Consider the following 16,317-nt stretch of genomic DNA (forward strand, 5'->3'; position numbering starts at 1 on the left):
CTGCTCCTATACTCAAATCCCCTAGCTATGAAGGCCAATATACCATTTGCCTTCTTCACCGCCTGCTGTACCTGTATGCCAACTTTCAATGACTGATGAACCATGACACCCAGGTCTCGTTGCACCTCCCCTTTTCCTAATCTGCCGCCATTCAGATAATATTCTGCCTTTGTGTTTTTGCCCCCAACGTGGAAAACCTCACATTTATCCACATTATACTGCATCTGCCACGCATTTGCCCACTCACTTAACCTGTCCAAGTCACCCTGCAGCCTCCTAGCGTCCCCCTCACAACTCACACCGCCACCCAGTTTAGTGTCATCTGCAAACTTGGAGATATTACACTCAATTCCTTCGTCCAAATCATTAATGTATATTGTAAAGAGCTGGGGTCCCAGCACTGAGCCCTGCGGCACTCCACTAGTTACTGCCTGCCATTCTGAAAAGGACCCGTTTATCCTGACTCTCTGCTTCCTGTCTGCCAACCAGTTCTCTATCCACGTCAGTACATTACCCCCAATACCATGCGCTTTGATTTTGCACACCAATCTCTTATGTGGGACCTTGTCAAAAGCCTTTTAAAAGTCCAACTACAACACATCCACTGGTTCTCCCTTGTCCACTCTACTAGTTATATCCTCAAAAAATTCCAAAAAATTTGTCAAGCACGATTTCCCCTTCATAAATCCATGCTGACTTGGACTGATCCTGTCACTGCTTTCCAAATGCGCTGCTATTTCATCCTTAATAATTGATTCCAACATTCTCCCCACGACTGATGTCAGGCTCACCGGTCTATAATTACCCGTTTTCTCTCTCCCTCCCTTTTTAAAAAGTGGTGTTACATTAGCTACCCCCCAGTCCATAGGAACTAATCCAGAGTCAATAGACTGTTGGAAAATGATCACCAATGCAGCCACTATTTCTAGGGCCACTTCCTTAAGTACTCTGGGATGCAGACTATCAGGCCCCCGGGGATTTATCGGCCTTCAATCCCATCAATTTCCCTAACACAATTTCTTGACTAATAAGGATATCCTTCAGTTCCTCCTTCTCACTAGACCCTCAGTCCCCTAGTACTTCCGGAAGGCTATCCGTGTCTTCCTTCATGAAGACAGAACCAAAGTATTTGTTCAATTGGTCTGCCATTTCTTTGTTCCCCATTGTAAATTCACCTGAATCAGACTGCCATTACCATCTCCTTTTGCCTTGCACCATCACTTTGTCATTTAGTCTCTCCTGCCTTCTACTGTCTCAGACTTTCCCTTTTGTTCTTTCCTCCCCCACTCTTGCTTAAAAACTTGTTACATCTCTAACTTTTTCCAGTTCTGATGAAAGGTCATCGTCCTCAAACATTAACTCTGTTTCTCTCTCTCCTCAGATGCTGCCTGACCTGCTGAGTATTTTCAGCATTTTCTGTTTTTACTTGCTCCATGTTTTCCTGCATGAGTGATGCCATTGGATTATGTCGAGTATTGCTTCCAAACTAGTATTTAATAAGACCATTAATATTTTAAAGAGCCCATTTATGAAGTAATTCTCCCGTAAAACTGTTTCACCCCACTTAAAAGAATACTTTAAAATTAATTCCAGCAGAATGTGGAGTTTGCAAGTCTGATCTTTGTCCTTTATGTTCTCTGCGGAAGAGAAAGGCAATAAATGTCAGCAGCCTTTCAGAAACAATCCACTGCAGTGGAATATCACACCCATGCTCATATCAGTTAGAACATGCTGACAAGGAATATCATCTGAAGCAATTCAGCTACAGCCGACAGAATTAGAACTTCCCATCGATTTTTCCATTAGCAAGCAGTCCACACAATATTTTTTCTCAAGAATATAGTCAATCACAAGATAATATCCATTGAAACACATGACAATCCATGTAACATATTAAATTCTTTCCAGCTGCCCTCTCTCTCAACAACACAAAGGGAATACAAAAATCTGAAGTATGAATTTAATTTTTTTTTCTTATTTCGCCCTTTTTCTATTTTGTCTTAGTCCCTCGTTTCAGGAAAGGATGAACAGGCTGATCTCTTTTCTCTTGAAAAAAGAAGGCTGAGAGGTGATTAATAGAAGTCTTTAAAATTATGAAAGGTTTTGATCGAGTGGATACAGAGAGAGTGTTTCCACTTGTGGGGAAGAGCATAACTAGTGGCCATCAATATAAGATAGTCACCAAGAAACCCAGTAGGGAATTCAGAAGAAACTTCTTTACCCAAAGAGTGGTGAGAATGTGGAACTCGCTATCACAGGGAGCGGTTGAAGTAAATAGTATAGATGCATTTAAGGGGAGGTTAGACAAGTGTAATATATTCTTAAGACATCACTAAAGCACACACACTCAAGATGGCTGTGCAGGAACTCCCTTTATTGTCTAAACATCAGTGGCTGCATTACCACAGTAGTCCACTAGGTGGAGCTCTATATTACAACAAGCATATGAGGGAGAAGGGAATATTGGATTATGCTGATAGATTTAGATGAGGAAAGATGGAAGGAGGCTTGAGTGGTGCATAAACGGCGACATGGACTGGTTGGGCCGAATGGTCTGTTTCTGTGCCATATATCCTATGTCGACCTATATAATTCTATGTTTCACAGCTACTCAGAAAGGACTGTCACTTCAGCCCAGTTAATTGGCAAGAAAGGCTCACTTGTGACTTTCAATTATATTCCTTTTGTTCAGTTTCCATGAGGGAAGGGTGGTATCGCTTTCTTCATTGTATGGAGTGATAAGCACAAGGGAGGAGGGGAGAGGAAAGTTCAGCCCCTAGCCTTCAAATGGAATTCCCACCACACACCACCAATTTGTCCCTTTCTTCTCTCTTTATTGCAAGAAATTGACAACAGCTCTAAGAAAAAAAAACTTTCATTTATGTAACAACAACAACAACTTTCATTTATATAGCGCCATTGTAGTTAAAAAGTCCCAAGGTGCTTCACAGGAGCGTTATCAAACAAAATTTTGCTCCAAGCCACCTAAAGAGATATTAGGATAGGCGACCAAAGACCTGGTCATAGATTTGAGAGGGTTGTGAGGTTGGAGGTGGTTACAGAGACGGGGAAGCGCGAGGTCACAGAGGGATTTGAAAACAAGGATGAGAATTTTTAAATCAAGGTATTGCCGGACCGGGAGCCAATGTACGTCAGCAAGCACAGGGGTGATGGATGAACGGGACTTGATATGAGTTAGGATATGGGCAGTAGAGTTTTGGATGAGCTCAAGTTTATGGAGGGTGGAGTTGGGAGGCTGGTCAGGAGACCATTGGAATAGTCAAGTCTAGAGGTAAAAAAAGCCAAGGATGAGGGTTTCAGCAGCAAATGAGCAGAGGCCCCATCATCACATCCTCAGATGTCCCAAAGCACTTGACAATCAATAGATTATTTTTAAAGTGCAGTTAGTGTTGTTATGAATGACTGGATAATCTGTTTAGGATAGTGTTGCCTGAGGGAGGAATATTAGCTGGGATACCAGTAGAATTATCTCTGCTCTTATAGATAGTGCTGTGGGATCTTTTACATCCAACTGAACAGGTAGACAGGGCCTCGGTTTAGTCTCCTCTGAGAGACACTGCCCCCAATAATATAGCACAAAATCTTGACTCCGAGACAAGCTGGCAATCAAATGAGCCAAGCTGACACTAATGTCTATTCGCAGGCCAGAATGTCGAAGCAGCAAAGGTCATGGTCCAGAGGACAATTCCTAAAATCTGGAAGGATACTGTTTTAGCTAAATGTTTAATACTGGATCCATGATTTCAGAAAAAAACACGCAAGGATAAATGGCTTCCCTCTGTGACAGTATGGAACCACCACCTGAACCCTGAGAAGAGGTTACTGCCTTGAAATCATTCTTGGGTATTGAATTTTCACCTAATCAGTCCGGTAAGGTTGATTGCGTGCTTCTATTCAGGTTTTTGTCTGCATTGTGCTGACAGCTAATGTCTGTGCAGATGCCTCCAGTCAATGTAGTTCATGTCATTGTACAGACATTCGTATTTTCCTTCACTACAAAGCTGTTGATTAAGTTGGGAGAGGGCATGCCCCAGTACCGTGACCAATTTCTCGGGAAAGAGGTTGAACAGGGGTGTGTGTGGGGGGAGGGAGAGGAAGGGGAGGGGAATGTGGATTCCCCAGGTTGTTGGTGGAGACTTCATCATAATTCAATGCTCTAATTAGACATTTACCTAACTAGTAACATAGAAACCTAGAAATTTACAGCGCAGAAGGAGGCCATTTCGGCCCATCGTGTCCACGCCGGCCGACAAAGAGCCGCACGGCCCTCGGTCAGCAGCCCTGAAGGTTACATATAAACCTATGAACAATGACGGAAAGGCAAAGAGTACCCAGCCCAACCAGTCCACCTCACACAACTGCGACATCCCTTTTACTGAAACATTCTACACTCTACCCCTACCAGAGCCATGTGATCTCTTGGGAGAGGCAAAAAGAGCAATGAGATTATCATCTGATTATCAAGGAAACAATGGAGCCCAGTGTCGAGGATTGGGGTTAAGGTTTAGGGTTCACAGATGACTGGGGATTGCGTGATTTATAAAAGAAGAAAATTAAAATGTTGATCCAGGACTAGAGTACAGGCTTGGGAGCAAAGTACTTAAATTGAGTCAATGCATGTGGAGACGCAGACACATCAGCATATGCAGGTAATCTCTGTCATTGGCCCATAATTTGCGGCCCTATGGGTGGATACCCGTAAAGGGCCATGCAAATTCCGGGTTTAACGCATCCCCGGGAAAAGGGCATTCGTGGGTGGAGAGTTGGGCTAACTTCTGCCCAGCGAATGCCCGTAAAATTCCTACACCTGGTAAAAGCAGGCTTGCTTTTACAACAACAACAACATATTACTATAGCGTAGTAGCGTAGTAAAACGCTCTAAGGCGCTTCGCAGGAGTGTTAAAAGGCAAAAAATACATATTTTGACACTGAGCCTCATAAGAAGAAATTACGGCAGATGACCAAAAGCTTGGTCAAAGAGGTAAGTTTTAAGGAGCGTCTTAAAGGAAGAAAGAGAGGTAGAGAGAACATAAGAACATAAGAATTAGGAACAGGAGTAGGCCATCTAGCCCTTCGAGCCTGCCCTACCACTCAACAAAATCATGGCTGATCTGGCCGTGGACTCAGCTCCACTTACCCGCCCTCTCCCCGTAACCCTGAATTCCCTTATTGGTTAAAAATCTATCTATCTGTGATTTGAATACATTCAATGAGCTAGCCTCAACTGCTTCCTTGGGCAGAGAATTCCACAGATTCACAACCCTCTGAGAGAAGAAATTCCTTCACAACTCGGTTTTAAATTGGCTCCCCCGTATTTTGAGGCTGTGCCCCCTAGTTCTAGTCTTCCCGACCAGTGGAAACAACCTCTCTGCCTCTATCTTGCCTATCCCTTTCGTGATTTTAAATGTTTCTATAAGATCACCCCTCATCCTTCTGAACTCCAACGAGTAAAGACCCAGTCTACTCAAGCTATCATCATAAGGTAACCCCCTCATCTCCGGAATCAGCCTAGTGAATCGTCTCTGTACCCCCTCCAAAGATAGCATATCCTTCCTTAAGTAAGGTGAACAAAACTGCACGCAGTACTCCAGGTGCGGCCTCACCAATACCTTGTACAGTTGCAGCAGGACCTCCCTGCTTGTGTACTCCATCCCTCTCGCAATGAAGGCCAACATTCCATTCGCCTTCCTGTTTACCTGCAAACTAACTTTTTGGGATTCATGCACAAGGACCCCCAGGTCCCTCTGCACCGCAGCATGTTGTAATTTCTCCCCATTCAAATAATATTCCCTTTTACTGTGTTTTTTCCCAAGGTGGATAACCTCACATTTTCTGACATTGTATTCCATCTGCCAAACCTTAGCCCATTCGCTTAACCTATCTAAATCTCTTTGCAGCCTCTACATGACCCGCTTTCCCACTAATCTTTGTGTCATCTGCAAATGTTGTTACACTACACTCTGTCCCCTCTTCCAGGTCATCTATGTATATTGTAAATAGTTGTGGTCCTAGCACCGATCCCTATGGCACACCACTAACCACCGATTTCCAACCCGAAAAGGACCCATTTATCCCGACTCTCTGCTTTCTGTTAGCCAGCCAATTCTCGATCCATGCTAATACATTTCCTCTGACTCCGCGTACCTTTATCTTCTGCAGTAACCTTTTGTGTGGCACCTTATCAAATGCCTTTTGGAAATCTAAATATACCACATCCATCGGTACACCTCTATCCACCATTATATCCTCAAAGAATTCCAGTAAATTAGTTAAACATGATTTCCCCTTCATGAATCCATGTTGCGTCTGCTTGATTGCACTATTCCTATCTAGATGTCCCGCTATTTCTTCCTTAATGATAGCTTCAAGCTTTTTCCCCACTACAGATGTTAAACTAATCGGCCTATAGTTACCTGCCTTTTGTCTGCCCCCTTTTTTAAACAGAGGCGTTACATTAGCTGCTTTCCAATCTGCTGGTACCTCCCCAGAGTCCAGAGAATTTTGGTAGATTATAACGAATGCATCTGCTATAACTTCCGCCATCTCTTTTAATACCCTGGGATGCATTTCATCAAGACCAGGGGACTTGTCTACCTTGAGTCCCATTAGCCTGTCCAACACTACCTCCCTAGTGATAGTGATTGTCTCAAGGTCCTCCCTTCCCACATTCCCATGACCAGCAATTTTTGGCATGGTTTTTGTGTCTTCCACTGTGAAGACCGAAGCAAAATAATTGTTTAAGGAAGGTCTCAGCCATTTCCACATTTCCCATTATTAAATCCCCCATCTCATCTTCTAAGGGACCAACATTTACTTTAGTCACTCTCTTCCGTTTTATATATCTGTAAAAGCTTTTACTATCCGTTTTTATGTTTTGCGCAAGTTTACTTTCGTAATCTATCTTTCCTTTCTTTATTGCTTTCTTAGTCATTCTTTGCTGTCGTTTAAAATTTTCCCAATCTTCTATTTTCCCACTAACCTTGGCCACCTTATACGCATTGGTTTTTAATTTGATACTCTCCTTTATTTCCTTGGTTATCCATGGCTGGTTATCCCTTCTCTTACCGCCCTTCTTTTTCACTGGAATATATTTTTGTCGAGTGCTATGAAAGAGCTCCTTAAAAGTCCTCCACTGTTCCTCAATTGTGCCACCGTTTAGTCTGTGTTTCCAGTCTACTTTAGCCAACTCTGCCCTCATCCCACTGTAGTCCCCGTTGTTTAAGCATAGTACGCTCGTTTGAGACACTACTTCCTCACCCTCAATCGGTATTACAAATTCAACCATACTGTGATCACTCATTCCGAGAGGATCTTTTACTAGGAGATCGTTTACTATTCCTGTCTCATTACACAGGACCAGATCTAAGATAGCTTGCTCCCTTGTAGGTTCTGTAACATGCTGTTCTAAGAAACAATCCCGTATGCATTCTATGAATTCCTCCTCCAGGCTACCCCGTGCGATTTGATTTGACCAATCGATATGTAGGTTAAAATCCCCCATGATTACTGCCGTTCTTTTTTTACATGCCTCCATTATTCCCTTGATTATTGTCCGCCCCACCATGAAGTTATTATCTGGAGGCCTATAAACTATGCCCTCCAGTGACTTTTTCCCCTTACTATCTCTAATCTCCACCCACAATGATTCAACATTTTGTACATTCGAGCCAATATCATCTCTCACAACTGCCCTGATGTCATCCTTTATTAACAGAGCTACCCCACCTCCTTTCCCTTCTTGTCTATCTTTCTGAATTGTCAGATACCCCTGTATGTTTAATTCCCAGTCCTGGCCACCCTGCAACCACATTTCTGTAATGGCCACCAAATCACACCCATTTGTGATGATTTGTGCCGTCAACTCATTTACTTTATTTCGAATGCTGCATGCGTTTAGGTAGAGTGTTTTAATACTAGTTTTTAAACCATGATTTTTAGTTTTGACCCCTCCTGCAGCCCCTTTATATTCATACATATTATCCCTTCCTATCACCTTGTAGTTTACACTTACCCCAGTGCTACTCTGCTCTGTTGCCTCCTGCCTTTTGCATTCTTTCTTGGGATCTTGTTCATCTGCGCTCTCACCCACTCTAACTAGCTCAGAGCCTTCTCCTGGGTTCCGAATACTCCTCGCATTGAGGCACAGAGCTTTCAGGCTTGCCTTTTTATTACACTTTGACCCTTTAGAATTTTGCTGTATAATGGCCCTTATTGGTTTTTGCCTTGGATTTCTCTGCCCTCCACTTTTACTCATCTCCTTTCTGTCTTTTGCTTCTGTCTCCATTTTGTTCCCTCTGTCTCCCTGCATTGGTTCCCATCCCCCTGCCATATTAGTTTAACTCCTCCCCAACAGCACTAGCAAACACTCCCCCTAGGACATTGGTTCCGGTCCTGCCCAGGTGCAGGCTGTCCGGTTTGTACTGGTCTCACCCCCCCCCCCAGAACCGGTTCCAATGCCCCAGGAATTTGAATCCCTCCCTGCTGCACCACTGCTCAAGCCATGTATTCATCTGAGCTATCCTGCGATTCCTAATCTGACTAGCACGTGGCACTGGTAGCAATCCCGAGATTACTACTTTTGAGGTCCTACATTTTAATTTAGCTCCTAGCTCCTTAAATTCGTCTCATAGGATCTCATCCCGTTTTTTATCTATATCGTTGGTACCAATGTGCACCATGACAACTGGCTGTTCACCCTCCCTTTTCAGAATGTCCTGCACCCGCTCCGAGACATCCTTGACCCTTGCACCAGGGAGGCAACATACCATCCTGGAGTCTCGGTTGCGGCAGCAGAAACGCCTATCTATTCCCCTTACAATTGAATCCCCTATCACTATCGCTCTCCCACTCTTTTTCCTGCCCTCCTGTGCAGCAGAGCCACCCACGGTGCCATGAATCTGGCTGCTGCTGCTCTCCTCTGATGAGTCATCCCCCTCAACAGTACCCAAAGCGGTGTATCTGTTTTGCAGGGGGGTGATCGCAGGGGACCCCTGCACTACCTTCCTTGCACTGCTCTTCCTGTTGGTCTTCCATTCCCTATCTGGCTGTGGACCCTTTACCTGTGATAAGACCAACTCGCTAAACGTGCTACTCACGTCATTCTCAGCATCGTGCATGCTCCAGAGTGAATCCACCCGCAGCTCCAGTGCCGCAACGCGGTCCGCCAGGAGCTGGAGGCGGACACACTTCCCGCACACGTAGTCGTCAGGGACACCGGAAGCGTCCCTGATTTCCCACATAGTACAGGAGGAGCATAACACGTGTCCGAGCTCTCCTGCTATTCACTAAAGTAGAAAATACCCAATTAGATGGTCACAAAGTAAACAGACTCGACATACATGACAGACAGGAAATCGTTGATAAAGAAAATCTAATCTATACATTACCCTGCCAAACATTAATGTGTAGCAGATTATTCCTAGAATTTACAGAACTAGCTAATGTTACTTTTTGTTCTCATTAACATTTGTCTCTATTTCCCCATTACAGCACAGGAAGATTAAAAAAAAATTAAATCATGCATAATGCAAGGCTGGAACTTTCATGCCTCTTTAGTAAAACCAATTCAATGCTACTCAGCGTAATCCCTAAAGAAGTTCTTAAGACAGTGCTGGGGCATTAGTAACATTGATTTGTCACAACCGTGACTGGCAGCCCTTCCAAACACTAACTTCCTAACACTGACAGATGTGTTAAGGCTAGATAACAGGTGAAAACTGTTTAGCAGTGCACTGACTGCCACAATGACCAGGGCTCTGTGTCTTCCACACATGGTTTTATTTATTTATTTATTTATTTATTTATTCACAGGACGTTTGAGTCCATCTATTTATTGTCCAGCCCTAATTGCCCTTGAGATGGTGGTGGTGACAATTGAGTGGCTTACTAGGCCATTCCAGGGGGCAGTTAAGAGTTAACCACATTGCTGTGGGTCTGGAGTCACATATAGGCCAGACTCGGTAAAGACAGCATGTTTCCTTCGCTACCGGACATTAGTGAACCAGTTGGGTTTTTATCCGCTAGCTTCATGGTCACTATTACTTTATTCCAGATTTATTTAATTAACTGAATAAAAGTTCACACACTGCCAAGGTGGGATTTGAACTCAGGTCCTACTGGATGATTCGTCCAGGCCTTTTGATGACGAGTCCAGTAACATAACCACTATGTTACCGTACCCTAGAGGGCATTGCTTCAAGTCATCTCTGAAGTTGGGGGGCAAGCCAATGTTTTTCATACACAAAGTATTTCATACATTATTCCATACACTTGTATGAAATATATTGGATTCCCCCGCCCCCGCCAAACACCGCATGGACCTGTTGGGCCAAATGGCCTGTTTCTGTGCTGTAAATACTTTGTAAATTAGTTTCAAAATATGACTGAGAATAAAAGGTTTTGCAGAAGGGAGAATAAAATCATTATACCTTAAGAATGTTTTCGAAAACGATAGACAAGTATATCTGGGAGGCCTGTATCTTTCAGTATTAGTAAGGCAAATAAAATATTATTTATCTTGTGTCAGTCCTGCACAATATTGCTGGTAAATTGGCTGTATTACAGCAATAGGTGAACTTCGGTCATATCAGAAACCGCCCTCCAGCATTACATGAGCAGTGCCACCGGAGATCTACTAGTATCACATTACATTGATAGTCAAGTGAAAAAGAACATCTTTGGCACATCACCCCAAAAAATTCCATCCTGGAATCCACATATCCTGACAAAGTTCACCCAATTTCTGTCAAAAAGTTATCTTTACTCAACTGGCTGCATTTTTTAGTTATAGGCAGCTATAGGCAGGGTGGAGAAAAATGTCCTTTGAGTTGCATCTGGAGGACTCATACTAGATGTGAAGGTAGTAATGAAATGTGAATTACGATATTTTAGTGTGTCTTGTTTGCCCAATATGCACACAATACAGTCCACATTCTACCACATTTCTTCAAACTAATGGTCCAGGGTCTATATTTAGTTTGGTACTTACACACTTGCTGAGCCAAAAATCAGTCCAGTTTGAATGCATTGCCTACAGAAAAGTTCTTTAACAAATGACATGTTTCCATTGTGAACAAATACAAGTACTATTGGATATTTCAATCAAAGTTTTAAATTGAAACTCGTGCCTATTTTAGTTTCTGTTTGCCAAGAAGTGAAGGCCACTGTTGGGGAATGAACATAATCCACTATTCCACCATTGACAACACTGTGCGCCCTGTCCCTGTACGTTGTTGTGCTGGATTGTAATTATTTTGCAATCATAAGAGAACCCCAACACTTCAGAGAACACTCTTGCTTGACAATTCAATTTATATACTACCTTTTTTGGTCTTCTAAGTGTAGATGACCAATTTAGGCCAGTTTGTGCTGTGGGATTAATGCCCGATAGTAACTGGACTAAAGTGCCCAGAAATTATTTGCATATGATCCTTAACAGCTGTCTAATTGCAGAATATTTTTATCCTCTTTAGGCTTGGCTTGAACTCAAGTCTTGAGGTGGAATAACAGTTCTTTAGAACAGAGATTTAAGATTCTGTAGATTGGAACTGTCTTTAGAACCGAGTTTAGACATAGATGAGTGAAGGTTTGTTGGTCAACCACGTAAGGGTAGAGGTATTTTACAAATTCTTACAAAAGGGGTTTACGTTCCTTTCAATGAGCAGCTCTGAAACCTTCAAATCTATCTTCTGTCTTTGCGAATGCTGATGAACCAGCTGTTTCTGTTTAATGAAGAATGAAAAAGATTACTAATGTATCACCCGTGATTTTAGCCAGAATTTTGTGGATCAAAAGTACATTATAGTGATGCGGGATCTTTTATCAAAAATACCTTTCATTACATTATGTGAAAAACGAATAACTGCAATATGTTGTGGCCCATTTAGAAATGGAGTGACAGACATATCAGACCCTAACTAGTTAATCGAACCAATATGATTTTATATTGAGCACGCACATCCAAAGAAATGTTGCAGTCTCTGACAAAGAAAATGGTGCAAAATTTGAAGTGCCTGTTCATACAACTAAAAATATATTTTGTTCACAAAGTCAACCTTTCACTTACAGCTACGGGCAATTCTTCCTTTCTCCTCTGCAGAGGCACACTTTATTGCCACTCCTGGGTTTAGTTTATTCTTGGCTTTTGTACAGTGATTTCCCAACATGTCTGGAGTGGGATCTCCCAAAGCTGATCAGAACTGACATCTAAACGTAACATTTTAAATTGAAACCTGCAGGTTTACTCTTACTGGTTCTTTTAGCAGTACATAAATCAGTTATGTTTAAGTCGAAAATCAGCTCACCAATTTGTATATGTATAAAAAAAACAGTCAGATCTGGTTGGAGTTGAAAGCTAGGGCATTTTGCGTACAATTTTAAAACCAATGATGAATATCCCAGGGTACATCTCCCTTTCTAACTGGGGGACGATACTCCACTAGCCCAGATGTCCTCTCTTCAGCTGGTTCAGTCATTAACACTTTGGTCTTTGTGTTAGAAGGTTGTGAGTTCAAACCTTAATTCAATATTTGAGCACATAACCTAAGCTGGCAGTTCAGTGTAGTGCCGAGAGAATGCTGCGTTGACAGACATACCATCCTTCAGTTGTGATGTTAAACCAAGATCCCACCTGCCAAATCAGGTGATTCAGGCGGATGTCAAAGATTTTATTTGAAGAACAGGGATGTATCCCTCAAGCAACACCATCAAAAACAATGTAATCTCTTTGCTTCTTGTGGTATCCTGCTGTGCACAAAATAACTGCTACATTTTCTTAAATAACAGTCACTTCAAAGCAATTCTTCTAATGCGCGCTGCTTTGAGATACAAGGTGCTACATCAATTCAAGACTTCATTTTCTTCAACCTCAGCCTCCTTTTCCATGACCCAGAAATTGCTGGGGGACATGTACCTCCAGAGTACAACTCCGACCTGAAATTACCAGCTGGCGCCCAGGCTGGGAAGAGTTGCAGTCTCGGGCCTTGAGGTGGAGAGCAGCGTAATGGCCCATGGATCCCAGAGACGCAGGCAGTTCAGAAGAGTACCTGGGATCACATGGGCCTAGTCCTCCAATGACAGGAGAATTCCATTGCAATCATTTACAAAGTGAATCTCCTAATGATATGCAATGGAATCCCCAAATAATTATACAATGTACAGAATTGCAATATCATTGCACCAACCTCAATAAAAAATTCATGTTTTGATAATTTTAAACATCATTAAGACTGCAATCCTGGACAATATTTGCATTAACTCATTTAATAAAGTGTATGTGCATAATTTTGGATTTTTAAATATTTTATTTAAGCCTTTGATATCCCCTTATGCTGGGGCAAGCAGGCCCTACCATAAAACTTACGTAGGCAATTGCTGGCCAGTTGCTGGGCAAATAGCTCAACTCTACACCAACGATTGCTTTTTTGATGCCCCTGCTGATCCTGTCAACGTGTACTTTGATAGGCTGCAAGTTCCGGATTTCGTGCATCTGAAACTTGTGGGACATTACAACGAGATAATCAGAGTCTGCCATCACAGACACTGCAATTTCAGAGCCCATGAGCTTATAATCATCCCATTACACTATCATTACTTCTACAATCATTGTACAGTTAATTCAGCATATTTTCCATTAACCTGAAATAACATCTTTCTTGACACAGTAATACTGTTTCATATACTGTAGCTTGCCTGGTCTGTTTCTTGATTAATAAAGTTTGAAGTAAGAATGCTCGAAATATCTGCTTTGCTTAAAGTAGACACAAAAGTAACCAGCTGCTTTATTGGAAACAAGAGGTTTCTCAATGCGGTAACATAAGAACATAAGAAATAGGGGCAGGACTAGGCCATTCGGCCCTTCAAGCCTGCTCCGCCATTCAATAAGATCATGGCTGATCTTCTACCTCAAATCCACCTTCCCGCACTATTAACTAAATGGTAAACCTGTTTATAAAGATGGGATTTGTGGCTTCATTTCACTGAATACATAAGGGAAATCTTTCCCAAAAAGCTGTTAAGTGTAAAGTGCTGAATATGAGTGTCACCAACTTGTTCATACTTTGTCTCTCCATTATCAATCAGAGACAATGCGGCCATTTTGGTAGTACAAATAAGTGCCTCCATAATCAATCCCTTCTGTTATCAGTGCCTTTCCTGGTTAAGAATTTTTGGGCCTTTTTTAAGATCCAGTACAGAATCCACGCCTGATTCTCCTGGGCCTAACAAGGTATACTGACTGAAATTCCTGGGAACACCCTCAGAAGTGGATAATTGCCGATATATGGCCTATCCACACAAAGCAGAACAAATCTACCCCAGCTTATTACCGTTTTATCGACCCACTCCTGATCATCAGCAAAGTGATGGAAAGAGTTGTCAACCGTGCTATCATAGAATTGCAGAATGGTACAGCACAGCAGGAGACCTTTCGGCCCGTCAAGTCCATGCCAGCTCTGTGCAAGAGCACGTCAGCTAGTCCCACTCCCCTGCTCATTCCCTGTAGCTCTGCAAATATTTTTCCTTCAGGTACTTATCCAATTCCCCTTTGAAAGATTGAATCTGCCTCCACCACCCTTTCAGGCCGTACATTCCAAATCTAACCGCTCACTTCGTAAAAAAGATTTTCCTCCTGTTGCCTTTGGTTCTTCTGCCAATCACCTTAAATCTGTGTTCTCTGGTCTCGACCCTTCTGCCAATGGGAACAGTTTCTCTATATCTACTCTGTCTAGATCCCTCATGATTTTGAACACCTCGACCAAATCTCCTCTCAAACTTCTCTGCTCCAAGGAGAACAGCCCCAGCCTCTCCAGTCTATCCACGTAACTGAAGTCCCTCATCCCTGGAATCATTCTCATAAATCTTTTCTGCGCCCTCTCTAAGGCCTTCACATCCATCCAGTACTTCAGCTGAAGCCGAACCAGTGTTTTATAAAGGTTCATCATAACTTCCTTGCTTTTGTTCTCTATGCCTCTATTTATGAAGGCCAGGATCCTGTATGCTTTTTAAACCGCTTTCTGAACCTGCCCTGCCACCTTGAACGATTTGTGCACCTATACCCCCAGGTGTCCCTGTTCCTGCACTCCCTTTAGAATTGTATCTTTTAGTTTATGTTGCCATTTCTCGTTCTTCCGACCAAAATATATCACTTCGCACTTTTCTGTGTTAAATTTCATCTGCTACCTGTCCGCCCATTCCACCAGCCTGTCTATGTCCTCTTGAAATCTATCACTGTTCACTATACGTCCAAGTTTTGTGTCGTCTGCAGATTTTGAAACTGTGCTTTGTAATCCCAAATTCAAGTCATTAATATAAAGCGAGAAAAGCAATGGTCCTAGAACCAATCCCTGGGGAACATCACTGTGTACCTTCCTCCAGTCCGAAAAACAACCATTCACCACTACTCTCTGTTTTCTGTCACTTAGCCAATTTTGTATCCATGCTGCCATTGTGCCTTTTATTCCACGGGCTTCAACTTTGCTGGCAAGCCTATTATATGGCACTTCATCAAACGCTTTTTAGAAATCCATGTACACCACATCAACCACATTGCCCTCATCAATCCTCTCTGTTCTTTCATCAAAAAACTCAATCAATTTAATTAAACGCGATTTGCCTTTGACAAATCCGTGCCGGCTTTCTTTAATGAATCCACACTTGTTCAAGTGACTGTTAATTTTGTCCCAGATTAGCTTTCCTATCAAGTGCCATTTACTCACCAATGATCTGCTTACTGATGCTCAGTTTGGATTTCGCCAGGACCACTTGGCTCCAGATCTCATTACAGCTTATGTCCACTGAAACAAGAGAGGAAGTGCAAAGGTGAGCTGAGAGCAATTACCCTTGTTATCAAGGCAGTATTTGACCGAGTGCGGCACCAACACCTGAGTAAAACTGAAGTCAATAGGGATTGGAGAAAACCTCCCCAGTGGCTGGAGTCATACCTGACACAAAGGAAGATGGCTGGTTTTTAAAGGCCAATCTCAGCCCAAGGACACCACTACTGAAGTTCCTCAGGGCAGTGTCCTGCACCCAACTATCCAACTGACTTTCCAATGACTTTCTCTCCATCATAAGGTCAGACGTGGGCCTATTCATTTTTGATTACACAGTGTCCAGCTCCATTCACAATTCCTCCGATAATGAAGCAGTCTATAGGGAGTATTCGGAATAAGGTGGACGAATTAACTGCGCAGATAGCAGTTAATGGATATGATGTAATTGGCATCATGGAGACATGGCTCCAGGGTGACCAAGGCTGGGAACTCAACATCCAGGGGTATTCAACATTTAGGAAAGATA

This window comes from Pristiophorus japonicus, chromosome 21 (genome assembly GCF_044704955.1).
Source record: "Pristiophorus japonicus isolate sPriJap1 chromosome 21, sPriJap1.hap1, whole genome shotgun sequence".
NCBI classification, from domain to species: Eukaryota; Metazoa; Chordata; class Chondrichthyes; family Pristiophoridae; genus Pristiophorus; species Pristiophorus japonicus.